Raw genomic sequence first — 18,169 nt, 5'->3', positions numbered from 1 at the left:
ATTTATGTATGGATGCATTTTTAACATTTCCTTACTTTCTTTTCCATACTCACCTATTATATTTACTGTCGTGGTTCTAGTTCAGCCATTTCTCCAAGGACCCATGCTTCCTTTTATTGGAGAATGGCATTAGAAACCAATATCTGGGTCCTGGGTGTGATCCTTGCTACTAGTCCCTTTTAGTGGACAGAGCTAGAAAACATATGTGTGTATACTAATAGACATGCATCTCAATTCATCTATATTTATATTAAGCTCAACAGGAGTTCATACTGATAGTTCTAAAACTTTTTAAAAAATTTGAGTGTAGTTGACACAAATGTGATATTAACTTCATGTGTACAACACAGTGATTCAACATCTCTATACATTATGTTACCATCAGTTTGTTCTCTGTATTTGTAGGTCTGTGCTTTTTGTTTGTTTTTTTACTCACGTGTTTTATTTCCTGGATTCCACATGGTATTTGTCTTTCTCAGTCTGACTTATTTCCACTGCCATAATACCCTCTAGGTCCATCTATGTTGTTGCAAATGGCAAGATCGCATTCCTTTATGTGGCTGCATAATATTGCATTGTAGGTATATATCTCATCATCTTTACCCATTCATCTATTTTTTAAAAGTAAGCTCTATGCCCAGCATGGGGCTTGAACTCACAACCCTGAGATCAAGAGTCACATGCTTTACTGACTGAGTCAGCCAGGCACCCCATTCATCTATTGATGAATACTCGGTTTGCTTCCAAATCTTGGGTACTCTAAATAATGCTGCAATAAACAGAATATATCTTATGATATATATCTTATCTTATATGCATATATCTTATATGAACTGACTTAGTGTTCTCATTTTCTTTGGGTAAATATGCAGTAGTGGAATTATTGGATATGATATTTCTATTTTTAATTTGGTGAGGAACATCCATAATGTTTTCCACAATGAATGTACCAATTTGTATCCCCACCAAGACTGCACAATGGTTCTTTTTTCCCCCATATCCTTGCCAAAATTTGTTCTTTCTTATCTTTTTGATTTTAGCCATTCTGACAGGTGTAAGGTGATATCTCATTGTAGTTTTGATTTGCTGCACATTCCTTTTTGACTTTCCTATTTCTGTGAGTAGCACTATCATCATCCCATTGATCATTGACTCATTCCATTCCTACCATGTCCTATGAGTCATTAAATACTACCCTTCCTTTCCAGTAACTCTTGCTCCTCTTCTTTAATTTAACACTCACTATTGCCACTTAAGTTCAAAACCTGACATACTACAAACGTTTCCCAAATAAATTCATTGTATTTGCTTCCCGTTCACTTTGGTCTTATGTTTGTGAGAAAGATTCATCAATCTCCTTCAAGCTTAGGGAGGTTATATAGTCATTAAGAGCTCCAGCTTTGGCAGATTGAGACCTAATAAATACAGAGAACAAACTAGTGGTTGCCAGAGGGGAGGAGGGTTGGAAGGATGGACAAAATGAGTAAAGCAAAGTGGTGGATACAGGCTTCCAGTTATGGAATGAATAAGTCAATGGAATAAAAAGTATGGCATTGGGAATATAGTAAATGATATTGTAATAGCATTGTGTGGGGAGATGGTAGCCACACTTACAATGAGCATGGCATAATGTATAGACGTGTCAAATAATTATGTTGTACACCTGAAACTAATGTAACATTATATTAACGGCACCAAAAATATTTTTTAAAAAGCTTCAGCTTTGGAGGAAAAGAGGCCTGTTTTCAGCTCAATCTTTGCCTGCCATTGCTGTGTGATACTATAGAAGTCGCTTTATCTCTCTTAGTTTTCATGTCTTTATATTGCAAATGGTAATAACAATATTTATGAACAGATTGTTCCATCGATTAACAACGGTGATATAATGAGCATAGTTAGTGTGACATTGACCCTGTATTAAGTCTTTCCCTCAAGAACATTCAATAAATAATATCCAAACTCTTTTATCCTGATACTTCAGATCCTTTTTCGTCATCATCTCTCATGCAACCACATTATGCTCTAGTCAAATTGAGCTATTTGCCATTTCCTAAAGGCCTGTGCTTTTCCATCTTTATATCACTTCTATCCTTTACCTTTTGTTCCCCCTTGGATATCCTTTACCTCTAATCTCTAGACATGGAAATCCTATCCATTTTTCAAAATCTGGGTCAAATGTCACATTAATACTACCCTGATCACACTGTTTGAAAATCATATTTTACCATCGAACATCTATAGTACATCTTTCTTTTCCCTGCTTTGGTTTAATATGAGAGAATTTGATAGATGACATAAGAACTTAAATCCTTCATTTTTTTAAAGCTTTCATTTTTATATGTATGGTTACATGTAAGTAGTACAGGCTCAATAAACATCTGTCCTATGAATAGAATCAATGTCACCTAAAGATCCAATTATACCTCTTTGGATAATCTGTAGGGATCTGAAATTGTTGCCTTTATTGATTCTTTCAGCATAAGGTACAGAATGTTAATGAACAACAAATTTTTCTAAGAAAAGCTCTAGGTAATAGCAAATTTGGGGTAGAAATGGGACACTTTTATAGAAAATGTGAAAGATCTGAAACATAAGAAACTGTGAGAGAAGGCTTTGAAAGATGGATTGTCCTGTCCTAGACAGCCATGAGTTACCAGGCACCAAAAGTAAAGTCTTGAGTGCCCAGCAAAAAATAAAGAGTTAAACTAAAATATAAGTCTTGAAACTTCTGCTAGTGATCACTACTGGACAGAATAAAGGGTTTATAAGCTCTGTTTTTAGTGATAAGAGTGATATAACCAGTGAGATAGTGAGATTCCAAGTGGCATTAAGTCATACGGATGACCCATATATATGACATTTTCAGAAAATTTAAATATTATCCTTCTGATCACAGATAGTTTGGAAATGTTTATTGAGTGAGTCCTAGTTTCTTTCCTTCAATGAGTTTAAGGAGGTCTGGTCACATTCAATATCAGTCACAACTTCCATGTATAGATTTTTAATTTCCTAGTCCTTTCCCCCCTGTACATATGGCAAATGCTAATTTTTGGTCACAGAATGGACCATTTGAGAGACTATATGTGACTCAGTTAAGATTGTCTCTTCAGTTGGGAAACTGAGCATAGTATAGATTGCACATTAGTAGCATTATTTTTAGCTGCATGGAAATTTGTCTTAAGTAGCTTGTTTCTAGCAGAAAAATGAGAGAAAAGAATTCATGAATAACATTGCTTCCAAATCACAGGCAGTTTGAATACATCTTATTATTCATATTTTGCCCCTATAGAATACACTAGTTTTAAAAGAACCGAACCTGATTTAGACCAGCTTGAAAACAAAATTCAGCAGCAGTTACATATCATACATTCTCAAGAGATCTCAGTGCTATGTTGATTACAAACAGCTGCAGCATTCAATTGCCATTGAAATGTTATTCAAAAGACTATTAAACACAAAGTGTCCATATGTAGATCTTTGTTTTATATTTCTTGCATAGCTTATAAAATGATACTGACTGACCTTAAAGCCCTTTGTGCCAGGTACTTTAATCATAGTAATCAAAATGTTAGCAAGTCATTGATTAAATCAAATACCATTAAGTTTTTGTTAGGACCTATTAGAGTGAGAAAAGGAATTTGAGATTAGTGAATTTGAGATTAGTTCTTAGAGATGTCAAGTGTGTGTGTGTGTGTGTGTGTGTGTGTGTGTGTGTGATAACAGCACTTATATCAGCATAGACTTGATTCCAAATGACATTTTCCCACCAAAAAATTAGTAGATAATGTTGAATCCATGCATGCTGCTGTGTCTGTTAATGCAGACACTGATGTTCAATGGTTTGAATATTTTTAATGAGAATAGTCTTCTGTGTTGAACATAGTCTTTGAAAAAAGGAATGTAAAGGGAATATCCTCTTTTGTCTGTCTGTCCCCCTTTTCTGGGAAATCTCCCAGGAAATATTTCACAGAAAAGTGGAAATTCCTTTTCTCTGAGAATCTGAACATGGACTTGGAGAGTCATAGTGCTTTCCCACGGACTTCTCTTTTTGCATCTATCTGAAAGATATGTGGCAGGTCACTAACCATTTTGCTTTTGAAGTAGAGGAGGTGTTAGATATTTTACTGACCGATATGAGCCCAGTAATAACTAAGAACTAGCCTGTAATATTTTGTAATAAATAAATATGCAAACTCAAGAGTAATAGCCTTTAATAAGTGCTGGGAAGGAAACAAAGAACCTTATGACAGAGAATAATGTGGGGGCACTGTTCAAAATGATCATGAAAGGGCTCTATGTAAAAGTGGCATATAAATTGAGACCTTAATGATAAGAAGTAGTCCTGCAAGGAACTTGTTAAGAAGCTCTGAAGGAAGAGATATTGCCTTACACCTGTCAGGATGACTAAAATCAAAAAGACAAGAAATAACAAGAGTTGGCAAGGATATGGAAAAAAGGATACCCTTGTATACTGTTGGTGGGGATGTAAATTGGTGCAACCACTGTGGAAAATAGCATGAGGTTCTTCAAAAAATTAAAAATAGAAATATATGATCTAGTAATTCCACTGCGGGGTATTTAACCAAGAAAAATAAAAACACTAATTCAAAATATGTGCATTGCTATGTTTATTGCAGTATTATTTACAATAGCCAAGGTATGGAAGCAACAAAAATGTCCATCAGTAGACAAATGGATAAAGAAGATGTGGTATATTTACAATGGAATATTACTCAGACATTAAAAAGGATAAAATCTTGCCATTTGCAAAAACATGGATGGACCTAAAAGTATCATGCTAAGTGAAATAAGTCAGACTGAGAAAGACAAATACCATGTGATTTCACCATATGTGGAATCTAAAAAACAAAACAAATGAAAACAACAACAACAACAACAACAACAACAACAAAAACAGAAACAGACCCATAAATAGAACAAATTGGTGGCTGCCAGAAGAGTGGAGGAGTTGGGGGGTGGGTAAAATGAGTGAAGGGGAATGGGAGATACAGTCTTCCAGTTATGGAATGAATAAGTCATGGAGAATAACGGTACAGCATAGGGAATATAGTCAATGATATTATAATTGTGTTGTAGGGCGACAGATGATAGTTACGCTTGTGGTGAACATGGCATAATGTATACAGTTGTCAAATCATTATGTTGTACACCTGAAACTAACATAACATGGTATATCAATTATACTTCAATGAAAAAAGAAAAAAATAATAAAATGAATGAAAAATGAAAGAAAAAAAAAACTTCGAAGGAAGATTGTAAAGCAAGCACTGAGCAAACTAAAGCCCTGAGGTTGTTTTCTCTTGGGAACTAAGAGAAGGTCATTGTATTTAAGACATAATGAATGAGGGAGTGAAGTAAAACTGGTGAGTTGCTTAAGGGCTAAGTCATTCAGTGTTTATGGGCCCCAGTAAGGAGTTTCAATTTTATTCTTAGTGAATTTGAAAACCATTCAAGGTTTACACTGTTATATATTAAAAAGATCACCCTGGCTACTTTGTGTGTGGAATGGATTGTTACGGGCTGGTGGGAAAAGCAGAATAGAAACAGTAGACCAGTAGACCGATTTGAAGGCTATTATGGCAAGCCAGATGAGAGATGAGCCTGTGAAGTGTGACAGTGGATATGAAGAAAAGTAGATGAAATTCAGAGGTACCTGAGAGGCAGTATCACCAGGATTTTCTGATGGGTTAGAAGTATGTACATGTATGTGTATGGACTGTGAGGAAAGGAGAGGAACAAAGATGACTCTCACTTTCTGATTTGAGCAAGTAATTGGAGCTGTGGTTTTCTGAGATGAGTAAGACTAGGAAATGAACAAGTCTTAGGGAAAATAGAAAGTTTAGTGTTAACATCTCCTGATTGAAATATCTGTGGACACATAAAATATATTAAAATGAGGTATTTGATATAAGTGCCTTAAACCTAGGAGAAATGTCTAGGCTAGAGATATACATTTATGAACTGATCTCCATATAATTAGTAATTGATACTGTGGAAATTATTGAAAACTAGAGACAGTGTAGATGGGGAAGAGAAGAAAACCCAGGATTTTCTTAAAGAATTCCAGCATGAGAGAGGCCTATCAGAGAGGGAGGAGTCAAAAATAGAGATAAAGGAGTAGAGAGTGAGATAGTAGAAAATCAGGTGAGTATTTTAGGAAGGAAGGATGGCAAAATCTGTCGAATTCTGCTGAGAGGTTGAGTAAGATGAAGACAGAACAATGTTGTTGCTTTGAGCAACATAAAAGCTTTCAGTTACCTTGATAAGGGCATTCTCAGTGAAATAATGAGGATTAAAATCAGCTGGAAATAAGTTGAAGCATAAATAAAGAACATCTGGTTTAAAAGTTTCCACAATTTTATTCTGTGATATAGCTTTTCTTCATCAAATAGCAAAGATAAAATGCAAGACTGCAATTTAGAAAACATGACTCAGCCTGACAGTAAACAGAATGGAGACACAATGTAGAGAGTGAAACTCAATTCGCACAGACCTATGAAGCTGAGCTCTTTCAAGATAATGAAAAAATAAGTCCTACAAATGAGAAATGGGTACCATAGACAGTCATACTGCCTGTAGCCAAGAGCTCAAGTGAGGCCTCTCACACTGAAAAGATGCTGAGAAGCCTATTGTTGACATTCAACTTGGGGGTATTGCTTTATAAGAAGCTGTGGCTCTAGGGAGTAGACAGAGACCCAGGAAGTGAACTAAGCTCTCCACTGGTATATTTATGGAATTTGAAACATCTTCAATATCACCACAAGACTAGGAATTTCTAAAAATGATTCTAAGAGTGGCTCTTCATTGAGAGCCCGGTGGACACATAGAGGCAAGAGAGAGAGGGAAATATAAAGGGAAAAACATAAATAACCACTCACTCAAAATGAGTGTGTAAACAGAAATCACAATCACATGCAATAACCTAATAAAATCAATTTAATTAAATATAAGGAATAAAACAATAGATTGTATTGGTTGCATACTCAAAAAGGTAAATACAGCCATGTCAACTGAAAAAGGAAAAGGAATTGAAGATCAAAAGTTAGAAATGAAACCAGAATAGGTAGTAATGAAAAATAAAAATATTGATAATAAAGAATACAATCATCGAAGCAAAACAAATCTAATTAGTTTTAGATTAGATTTGTGGACTTGGTACAGTGACTTGGAAGAGAACACTGAGGTATTAATTCATAATGCAAGAGGAAAAAATAAAAGAAATGTAGTTTAAAGACGTGCACTTGATCGAGAGATTTCAAAATATGTGTAAGAGAGGTTCAGAAAAAATAAAGTGGAAAGTAGTATTTGAAAACAGAACAGTAAAAATTTTCCCAGAATTGAAGAAAGATATGAATTCTCAATAGTGTCCTATAAGTACTAAGCATCATAAATAAAGATGAAGTACCTAGACTATTGCTTTAGAACTAAAGACCATCAAGCAAAGTCGTAAAAACTAACAGGAGGAAAATATTAATTACCTACAAAGATTGTAATTACTTACTAAAGACAGGCTATAGATCTCTCATCACAGCAACACATGGCTGAGAGAGAGCAAAAATAACTTTTAATGAAGAATTCCATACTCAGCCAAACTAATATGCAAGCATGAAGGCAAAATAAAGATATTTCCAGACATTCAACTGTATAGCACTTAAAATGACAACTGAAACAAAACCACTCATAAAAGGTGAATATTAATTCATGGATGAAAAATATAGCCGTGGAATATCAACTAAAATAAAGCTTATGAAGCAGTATGCCCATCCGTAAAAGTAGAGTGCAAGGAAATAAGCATTAATAGAAGAGATGCTATTTATATTAAAAGGAACAATCACCCTTATATATCTTTATGACCTTACATCTTAGATTTGGCAAAGGATTTTAGAATCAACACCAAGGCACAAGCAACAAAAGTTAAAAAAAAAAAAAGAATGATAAATTTCATCAAAATGTAGAACTTCTGTGCATCAAAAGGAATTATAAAGAAGGTGAAAAGGCAACATATATAATTGGGGAAACTATTTGAAAATCGTATATCAGATAAGAATCTAGCATCCAGAAGGAATTCTTGCAGTTCAATGACAAAAAGTAAAACGACGCCAATTTTAAAATGGCCAAAGGACTCGAATAGACATTTTTCTAAAAAAACTATACAAATGCCGAATATTCACATGAAAAGATGCCTAACATCATTAGATATTAGAAAAATGCAAATATAAACTAAAATGAAAACAAAAAATATTAAAATGAGATTCTATTTCACACACTCTTAGAATGGCCAAAACAGAAAATAACAAGTGTTGGTGAAGATGTGAAGAAATTGGAGAACTCATACATTGCTGGTGGGGATGTGAAATGGTTCTCAGCCACTGTAGAAATCTGACAGTTCCTGTAGCAGTTAAACATACAGCTATGATCTGACCCAGGAATTCCATTCCTAGATGTGTACACAAAAGACCTGAAAACAGGTATTCAAACAAAAACTTATACATGAATATATATAGCACCATTATTCACAATATTCAAAATGTGGAAATAACCCAAATGTTCATTAGCATGAATGGACAAACTAAATGGGTACATGCATGCAAAGGACAATTATTCAGTCATAAAGATTGTATAAAGATGTGGCATGTATATACAATGGAATACTACTCAGCCATAAAAAAGAATGAAATCTTGCCATTTGCAATGACATGGATGGAGCTCGAGAGTATAATGCAAGGTTAATTAAGTCAGAGAAAGACAAATACCATATGATTTCACTCATATGTGGAATTTAAGAAACAAAACAAATGAGCAAAGGGACAGAAAAAGAGAGGGGGGTAAACCAAGAAATAGACTGTTAACTAGAGAACAAACTGATGATTACCAGAGGGGAGGTGGGTGTGGAGATGGGGAAAATAGGTGATGGGGATTAAGGATGGAACTTGCTGTGATGAGCACCGGGTGAATCATTAAATTAAGTAAGTGTTGAATCACTAAATTGTACACCTGAAACTAATATTATACTGTATGTTAACTAACTGGAATTTAAATAAAAACTTAAAAAAAAGAAAAGAAAGAGTACTTAGAGCCCCCTCCCCCCAAAAGAAAGTACATTGTGTATTAATGTGTCCTTCAAGTAACATGTTTCATTAAGATACAAGTGTTTGTGAAAGTTATCTGCAGGAGGGGCTCCTGGGTGGCTCAGTCAGTTAGGTGTCCGACTTTGGCTCCGGTCATGATCTTGTGGCTCCTGGGTCCGCGCCCCATGTCCGGCTCAGTGCTGACAGCTCAGAGCCCAGAGCCTGCTTCAGATTCTGTGTCTCCCTCTCTCTCTCTCTGCCCCTCCCCCGCTAGCGCACTGTCTCTGTCTCAAAAATAAATAAACATTTAAAAAAAAGTTATCTGTAGGAGGTTATGTGAATAGCTGTATGCTTAATTCACTGGGACTAAACTGGGTTTAATGCTCCTTTTACTAACAATCTCTCCATCTCTCATTAAAACAAAAATGTAGATGCAAAAATCAAAACAAAACAAAAAGGACTGAAATATTGATACATGCAACAATGTGGATGAACCTCTAAAACTTTATGCTTAGCGAAAGAAGAGCAGACACAAAGACCACATATTGTATAATTCCATTTATATGAAACATCTAAAATAAGTAAATCCATTGACTCAGAAAGCAGACTAGTGTTTGCCAGTGGCTTGGGGGAGGAGAGTGACTGCTTAACAGGTTTCTTTTGGGTGATGAAAATGTTTTGGAACTAAATTGATAGTTTTATAACACTGAATTGTATTGAATACTACTGAATTGTATACTTTAAAATGATTAATTTTATGTTATGGAATTTTACCTCATTACCAAAGGAAAAAAAAAAGAAAAAAAAAGCAGATAGAACTTCCAGGAGAAATTGACCCACCAGCAGAGTAGGATATTTTATTTTTTTTTAATTTTTTAAATGTTTATTTACTTTTGACAGAGAGAGAGAGACAGAGCATGAGTGTGGGAGGGGCAGAGAGAGAGGGAGACACAGAATCTGAAGCAGGCTCCAGGCTCCAAGCTCTCATCACAGAGTCTGATGCAGGGCTCAAACTCATGGACCATGAGATCATGACCTGAGCCAAAGTCGGACGCTCAACCGACTGAGCCACCCAGGTGCCCTGAGAGTAGGATATTTTAATATATTTTACCTTAAAACTGGTAGATCAAGGAGCCAAAATATTAATAAGGATATGGAATATTTGAACAATAAAATTAGACTTGAATTAATGGATATATATAGAACTATTCACCTAACAAAGGCATGCTTTTTGAGTACACTGGGAACATTTATAAAGATCAATGACTTATTAGGTTATTACAAAGGAGTTCCCAACTAGTTTCCAAAATCAATCTATATGAAGACCACCTGCCCTGAAAAAAAATACAATGGCAGTAGTTACTAACTATAAAAAGATAGTTAAAAACTCCATATGTGTGGAAACTCAAAATTGTACTCCTATATAATCCAAGTGTTAGAAGAAAACACTTGGAAAGGACATAATATTGAGAATCAAATGACATTGAAAGTAATACCTACGAACATTCGTGAGTTTCAGAAAAAGGCACTTAGAGGTATATTTACAAATTTTGAGGTATTTAAAAAAAATAGAGGATGAAAATTAACAAATTTTTAATTAAAAGATATCATTTCTTCATTTATTTTGTTGAACATCCTTAGTATATTTATTTTGAAAGATTCTTCCCAATTGTTCTATTAGTTTTATTTATTCTGTAGTGAATTAATGTGTGTGTGTGTGTGTGTGTGTGTGTGTGTGTGTGTGTGTGCGTGTGTGTGGAGAGGTCTCACTTGATCATCTTCATGAATTTAAAAATTTTGGATTGCAGTCTCTCTTCCATGGTTCATTCTCATTCTCTCTCAAACACACATAAACACACATGCAAGCATGTGGGTGTCTCACACCCCTGCTTCCTCTATCCTCGACGCTCTTTATTTACAGATTTTCCAATTGCTTTAATGTGTTTTTATGCACTCCAATCTAGAGTCAGACCATATATTGGCGATACAGGGTTCCTGCCCTATAATGATTTGGACAGATCACAGAGGGGAGTCATAAGGTTATATGTGTGTCTTTTTCATGCCTAAATCCTCAACATTTAATAAATTATAGTCCTAGGCCAATCCACAGGACTATTTTTCAACTTGTATTAACAAGCAGGAAAGCCCCAACAAGGCCCCCAGTTTCAAGCAGGGGGCTTATTTCCATGCTAATTTATGCAAAGACACTTGCTCTACAGTATTCACAGGAGCCAAAGAACTGTCTCTGCTTTTGAACCCAAAGCCCAGAAGTCCTGTAGCTTCAGTCTGACACCAATTTGAATTTCTATTTCATTTATCGCCCACAGAAAGATTTATCTTATTTTTGAGATCAACGACATAGTTGAATTTTTCTCCTTTAGTATTCTCTCATTGCTCTGGGTTCAACCAGAGAGGGAATGTTCAAAGTGTGGACTTTCTAGGGCTATCCTGATTGTAATTCAATCCATTTTCATATATATCAAATACACAATAAATGAGCAATGACGCAGAATTTAATTTGTCTCTTTGCAAGTGGGGAGACAGACAGGTAAAGCAATTACAAAAGCTCCACTACTGTATCTCCATTCATATATGCAATGTATATTTATTGAACCCTTACTATGCATCAAATGCATTAGATGTTATAGGAAGCAGAGAAATACAACTGACACGACTCTGTCCTGAAAGAATTTACTGTTGAACAAAGGCTGCGACAGAAATAAATCTGTCACAATTTCTACCCTCTTGGTTACAAAGTTTACGGTTATTGTCCTAAGGTGGCCCAAGGAAGAAGGAATCTAATACATCTCTGTCATATCATTCAGCTATGGAAAAAAAGGAAAGCCCTGTTGGCAATTGCCCCTTTGAACGTTTGATCAGAAGAAAGTAATTTCAATTATTCAAATGTTATTCAGTTGTCAGAAATAAGATGATCACAGCTTAAAGCATATTTTAGTTATGTGAAGGCAGAGAGGACAGTTTCCAAATTCATCAAATGTAAACATTTAGGACACATGTTGAGCACCTGTCTGAAGCCATCAGCCAGTCTTTTGTTAGTTGTAATCAGTAATTGAAACTTTGTAAGTTTGAGAGATAAAAATAGCATGGTTGTCACAGAGCAAACTAAGTGGAATCTGAGACTGCAACTAAAGTTGTGAAGTTCCTTAGTTTTAATAACATTTTTGAGTTAGAAATGGCTTTACCGTCTCATGTTTAAAACGCACAAATACCAATTACTGCACAACCTTGCAGGGCAAAATCTAAGGATGTCACTTTATTGTTTCCAATAGTTAATGGACTAGTAATTTAATAGCAATATTCTATCTTAAAGAGAAGTTTTCTTGGATCCCCCAAACACATGCTTTGATTCTCTTTTCCAGAATCAGACTATAGAGGTTCAATTCCTTACTGGCTATGTGACCCTGTGAAAGTTGCTGAATCCATTTAAGTTTCCTTTTCCTCATCTGTAAAAGCGGAAAAATAGAAGTACCTTTCTTGTATGGTTGTTTTGAAGATGATATGTTACATACTTAGTACAGTGTCTGGAACAGGCTGAGAACTCAATATACTATCAGTAATTATTATTATTGTTAACTTATGTGTACAAATCTATTATTTTCAAAAATTTAAGCTCTTTCAGGGAAAGAATATTGCCTTCTACTCTGTTAGTTTCTCCTTCAGTACCAAATAACAGTATTATAACAATAGTCTTAAACAAGATTCAATGCTGTGAAACATATTATCTCTTTTGAAAACTACAGCAGTTCTATGAAGGCAGGTTTTAATATGCCTGTAATAAAGGGTAAAAACAGTGTGATGTTTTCCAGGAATTTGGAAATGAGTTTGCCCTCTGAGAGATCTGCTAAGAAAACAAAACAACACATAATGGACCAGAGAATAAAGAGGAAAAGTCACCTTACAGAAGCTTTGTCTTCTAGGACAGAGCAAGACTTAATGGAAGGTATTAATAGAACCATTTGCCTTTTGTAGACAGAGCACATTTGGCTGTCTTACTTCAAAGCCACCCAATATTCAAATCATCCAAATAATGACATATTCTCAAACAGGCTTCTGATTCGTTTGTCACTCCCTTAGTAGTGTGTTTCTAGAATCATTGTTCCCTGATTATGCTCAGGCTCATATAAGCAACTGGTTCCATTAACAATTTTAGGCATAAAATAATGATGCCAATTTGCTAAATTGCCATCAGGCTCTTGAGAACTTCATTGTATCAGTATGTCAAAGTCTTGGGCAATGAGCAGATTGAGTTTATCAGTTGTCTTCTGAGGTTTCCTCCTGGTGATTCCTTTGACTTGAATTTGCTTTCCCTTCTAATTCCTATAATACTCATGGGATAAAATTGTGACCCAAAAAGTTCTCAATTTTTAAGAACCCACAGATAATTAATAGAACTCAAATTAGAACCCAGTTGGCTTTCAATTCTGGGTTATTTGAAGGATGAATTAAAGAAGAACAATAAAATATATCTTATTTGCTTTTCCGTGTGTAGCTTGTATATAAAGTATAGGATTTGTGTTTTAGATACTATTCTTACACATAAGAATAGCATATTTTAGTACTGAAATATATATATAATATATATACATAAAAATATATATCATATATATGTATATTTTAGTATAACTTTTAAATACTATTCTAATGAATCTCAAATCCCTCCAACCTCCCAAATATATACTGCTGTTGATGAAGCCAACTGGAACTGATGAAGTGACTTGCCCAAGTACACACAGCATTAATAGCAGATTGGGAATTAGAATCCAGGCTACCAGACTCTCACCTTGAACACTTTCCTTTGTACCATGATGGATCATTTCAGAGTTTTCGGATGACGCTCTCAGTAAATAGAATCACTGCACTTTGAGATAATCTGGCTTATCTTGGGGGGCCATTTAGATGCACACTAGTCTAGTACAGGATATCATCGAACCATGAATACAATCGTGGAAGGGTGGACAACGAAAGCACTGCTTACAGAAGTCTACTGGAAGGTCTAGGGCAAAGGAAGCAAAGCATTAAAGGGGAATTATAAAAGGAAGGAACAATGGAAAGGAAGGTAAACAATAGACAAGAGAGCAAAAATTTGTACTAAAAATTATAATGAGGAATGGCCTACAATTATTAAGTATGATGTTCTGTCCATGCATTATCTCACATGTGCATACATAAGCAAAGAGTGCTTATTTGTTTTGATAATTACAATAGTCCTGGGGCACCTGGGCGGCTCAGTTGGTTAAGTGTCCGACTCGTGGTTTTGGCTCATGTCATGATCTCACAGTTTTGCGAGTTCAAGCCCTGCATCGGGCTCTGTGCTGGCAGCCCAGAGCCTGCTTGGGATTCTCTGTCTCCCTCTCTCTCTGCTCCTCCCCCACTCGCGCTGTCTCTGTCTCTTTCCAAATAAACTTAAAAAAATAGAATATTCCTATTATTATGCAAACCATTCATAAAAAGAATTGCAGGAATTGTATGCAGGAAACACAAATGATGAGACTGCTTCAGTTTGAAAAGGTTGAGTGAGACTTAAATGCCTGATTAAAATCTGCTGAATCGAGACAAAAAGTGCTAGAACTGGAGGGTACTTTTGACTAGGCAAAGGTACATTTAGGACAAAACAGGAAATCTTACTTTACAGAAGATGCACATTTAGGAGAGCTAATATTTCAAAGTGATTAAAATTGAAATAAAATTGACATAATGCCGGAACTATGCACCTCATAGGTTATTATAGGTGATTATGTGCTTTTAGTACCACGCAAGCCTTAAACTACTGCATGGGCAAAAGGGATGGCAGTCTCCCTTCCTGCTGACACACATCCCTTCCTAGCAAGCTGAGGCCAAGTTTCACAGTTCTTATCTTGGCATTTCATGTAGCCCCTGTCATGGGAGGGAACGTGTTCTATAATTTACACAGTGAATTCCTCTAAGTCAAGGACCATGTCTTAGTTCTGTATCTTAGCACAATGCCTGAAACACGTGAAATCATTTTCTCAATGAAAACATTTGGGATAAATATCAGGAAGATGATTTGAATCTTAAAATAAACCTCTCGGGGCTCTTTATCTTCTTGCCCACCATTCTGGAGATGTTGCTTTTATTTCTTCATAAAAACATTGAGTTGAATGGCAATGAAGTTATACAATTTCCTACTCTTGTATCTATAAATTTATTTATAGTGGCACCAGCCATCAAAGCATTCCCTCCAATCTCAGAAGAAGAGGTGATCTTTCTGGTTATCGCCTCTGCCTTTGGCCTTATTTTTATCCCTTCCCACTGTCTCCATAATACAATAATCTCCCCCTGATCCCCGGGGGAATATGTTCCAAGACCCCCAGTGGTTGCCTGAAACTGCAGACAGTACTGAAACTTGTATATACTACTACCCCTACCCCCAATACAGAATGTGCATATGATAAAGTTTAACATAAATTAGGCACAGTCAGAGACGAACAACAATAACTAAAACTAAAATAGAGCAATTATCACATCATACTGTAATAAAAGCGGTGTGAATGTGGTCTCTCCCTCTCAAAATGTCTCCTTGTACTGTACTCACCCTTCTTCTTGTGGTGGTGTGAGATGATGAAATGCCTACCTGATGAAGCGAAGTGAGGTGAATGACAGGCTTGTGACATAAAGTTAGGCTGACTTTATGATGATGATATGTCAGGAGAAGGATCATCTGCTTCCAGACCGTAGTTGACCTCAGGTACCTGAAATGAGCAGAAGTGAAACCGTGGATAAGGGAGCATTGCTGTAGTGACCTTGATCCTTCCATTATTTCCTCTGTCTCACGTATTTACACATGTGTTACAACCTCATCCTTCTCTATTTCTGCACTTTCCAAAGTTTCTGACTATGCCCAAAGTCTCTTATTGAAAACAAAAACATTCAAACCACAAACCTTTCCCAACACTTTGCCTGCTCTAGGTACTGCGGGCTCACCTCCTCTTTGTGACCAAGATCTTCATAAGAATATCCTGCACTAAGTTTGCTTAAATTGGAATTGATAAATGGGCTTTAGGAGGTACATGGACCTCCTTGAAATGGAGGTCCTCTTGAAATGGAGGAAATTATTTTGTGTATGCATGCATATGTGTTCTGGCAAGAAGGGCCATAGCCTTCATACATCTCCCATATCTTCTCATTTGTTTATTCGTCATCCTACTACAATTGGGCTGTTGCTTACAATCAGGCTTCTTCCCCCTCATACCACTGGAAATTTCATCACCAAGGTCACCAGTGACATACTCCTTTCAATGTTATCTTACTTGAGCTCATGTCAGCATTTTTACTCCTTTCAACGTTTTCTTGTTTTTGAAACACTACCTAGCTTTATTTTACATGTATGGTTTGGGGCACCTGGGTGTCTCAGTCAGTTGAGTGTTAGACTCTTGAGTTCGCCTCAGGTCATGATCTCACAGTTCGTGAATTTGAGCCCCGCATTGGGCTCTGCACTGACACTGTGGAGCCGGCTTGGGATTTTCTCTCTTCCTCTCTTTCTGCCCCTCTCCCCTCCAAATAAATAAATAAACATTTAAATAAAATAATAAATGCACTTTTCCCTCTTGTTTCTTCTGATACTACCACAATTCCTTCTCAATCTATTTTTCAGGTTCACATGTTTGATGCTTATTTGTAGCTGACAGTTCCTGGGTATGACCGCTGCCATTTTCCTAATTGTTGGATTCACTCACAGCCCCACCTACACCCCCTTGTGAAAGCGTGTCATCCCACAGCCCATGATAAATGAGGTGCAGGCTATGTGAAGCCAACAGAGTGACCTCAGCTGACTAGATCAGGGTTGATACATGGGTAAATTTCAGCCAACTGAATCTCTTTTCTGGAGAATTAAGAGATTTTAAAATCATAGTTAAAATATAGAGAGCAGAATTCATAACTCCATTATCTACTTGATAAATTTTCACATTCATGTAACAGGAAGAACATTAGCAACAACTCAGAAGCTATCGTTACATCCGTTGTCCAGTCACTATTCCTTGACACCTCTCCAAAGATAAATGCCATTTTAACTTCTAACATAATAGATTGGTTTTGTCTAGTTTTGAATTTTCCATAGCTAAATAGATTTCACTATTTCACCCATAATTATGTTTGTGAGAGTCCACGTTGTTCTGTGCAACCGAACTTCTTTAATTTTCATTGATAAGTAGTATTCCATTGTGTGATGAGTATGCCAAAATGTGTCCATTCTACTGCTGACATTTGGGTTGCTTCCAGTTTGCAGCTATCTATAAAGAACGCTTCTTTAGGTATTCTTCTACATGTTTATTTGTGCACACATATACACAGTTCAATTTTATACATATTTAGGAGTGTAATTTACAGGACTATAGGATAAATATATGTTCCCTTTTCGCAGATATTACTGAAGAGTTTTCCACGGGGATGTATCAGTTTGCATTCCCATCAGCAACAGAGGAGTTTTGGTTGCTCCACACCATTGCCAACGGTTTATGTTGTCAGATGTTTTCATTTTAGCCATTCTTCTGTAAACTTAATAATATATAATTCTGGTTTTAAATTTCCTTCGTTACAAAATAAACTAAGCTAGTTTTCATATGTTTAGAATGTTTTGCACAAGTTGTTTGCTTATTCTTCTATTGACTTGTTTATGATTTTCCTGATTTGCAGGATTCCTTAAAATATTATGGATATAAGCTCATTATGTTTTTTTAAGGTTGTTTGTTTGTTCAAATGATCTCTACACCCAACATGGGGCTTGAACTCATGACTCTGAGGCTTTTCCAACTAAGCAAGCCAGGGACCCCACATGTTTTAATTATAATGTATTGCAACTATCTTGTCCCATTGGGTGGTTTGACTTTTCCCTTTCTTTATGGTGCATTAATGATGGTGCATTAATCAAGTTTTCATTTATTTTAGACATACTTGTGTCCTCTTTATGGGGCCTTTCCTTATCTAAAAGTCATGAAAATATTCTCCTATGAAAACTTCTAAAAATACAACTACTTTAAAATTTTTAATCTTGGCAAACAGACACATGGAAAGATGCCCAATATCACTAATCATCATGGAGA

The 18,169-nt window shown here is 35.9% G+C and overlaps 1 long non-coding RNA gene across 2 annotated transcripts in view; it reads left to right on the top strand.

Annotated features, from left to right (window-relative positions):
* The window catches only part of LOC122235374, a 52,986-nt gene extending 35,418 nt beyond the window's left edge, over positions 1-17,568 (top strand). Inside the window, exons 4-5 of one of the 2 annotated variants that reach the window (XR_006213437.1) lie at positions 12,917-13,050; positions 17,491-17,568. This is a non-coding gene — a long non-coding RNA (uncharacterized LOC122235374). Of the gene's footprint in view, positions 1-12,916; positions 13,121-17,490 lie in introns of those variants that run through there. The other variant, XR_006213436.1, reaches the window with a different exon arrangement.
* The last annotated feature ends 601 nt before the right edge of the window (positions 17,569-18,169 follow it).

The sequence above is a fragment of the Panthera tigris genome, chromosome X (assembly GCF_018350195.1).
Source record: "Panthera tigris isolate Pti1 chromosome X, P.tigris_Pti1_mat1.1, whole genome shotgun sequence".
Taxonomy (NCBI): Eukaryota; Metazoa; Chordata; class Mammalia; order Carnivora; family Felidae; genus Panthera; species Panthera tigris.
This window is presented reverse-complemented; position numbering and strand designations above follow the sequence as displayed.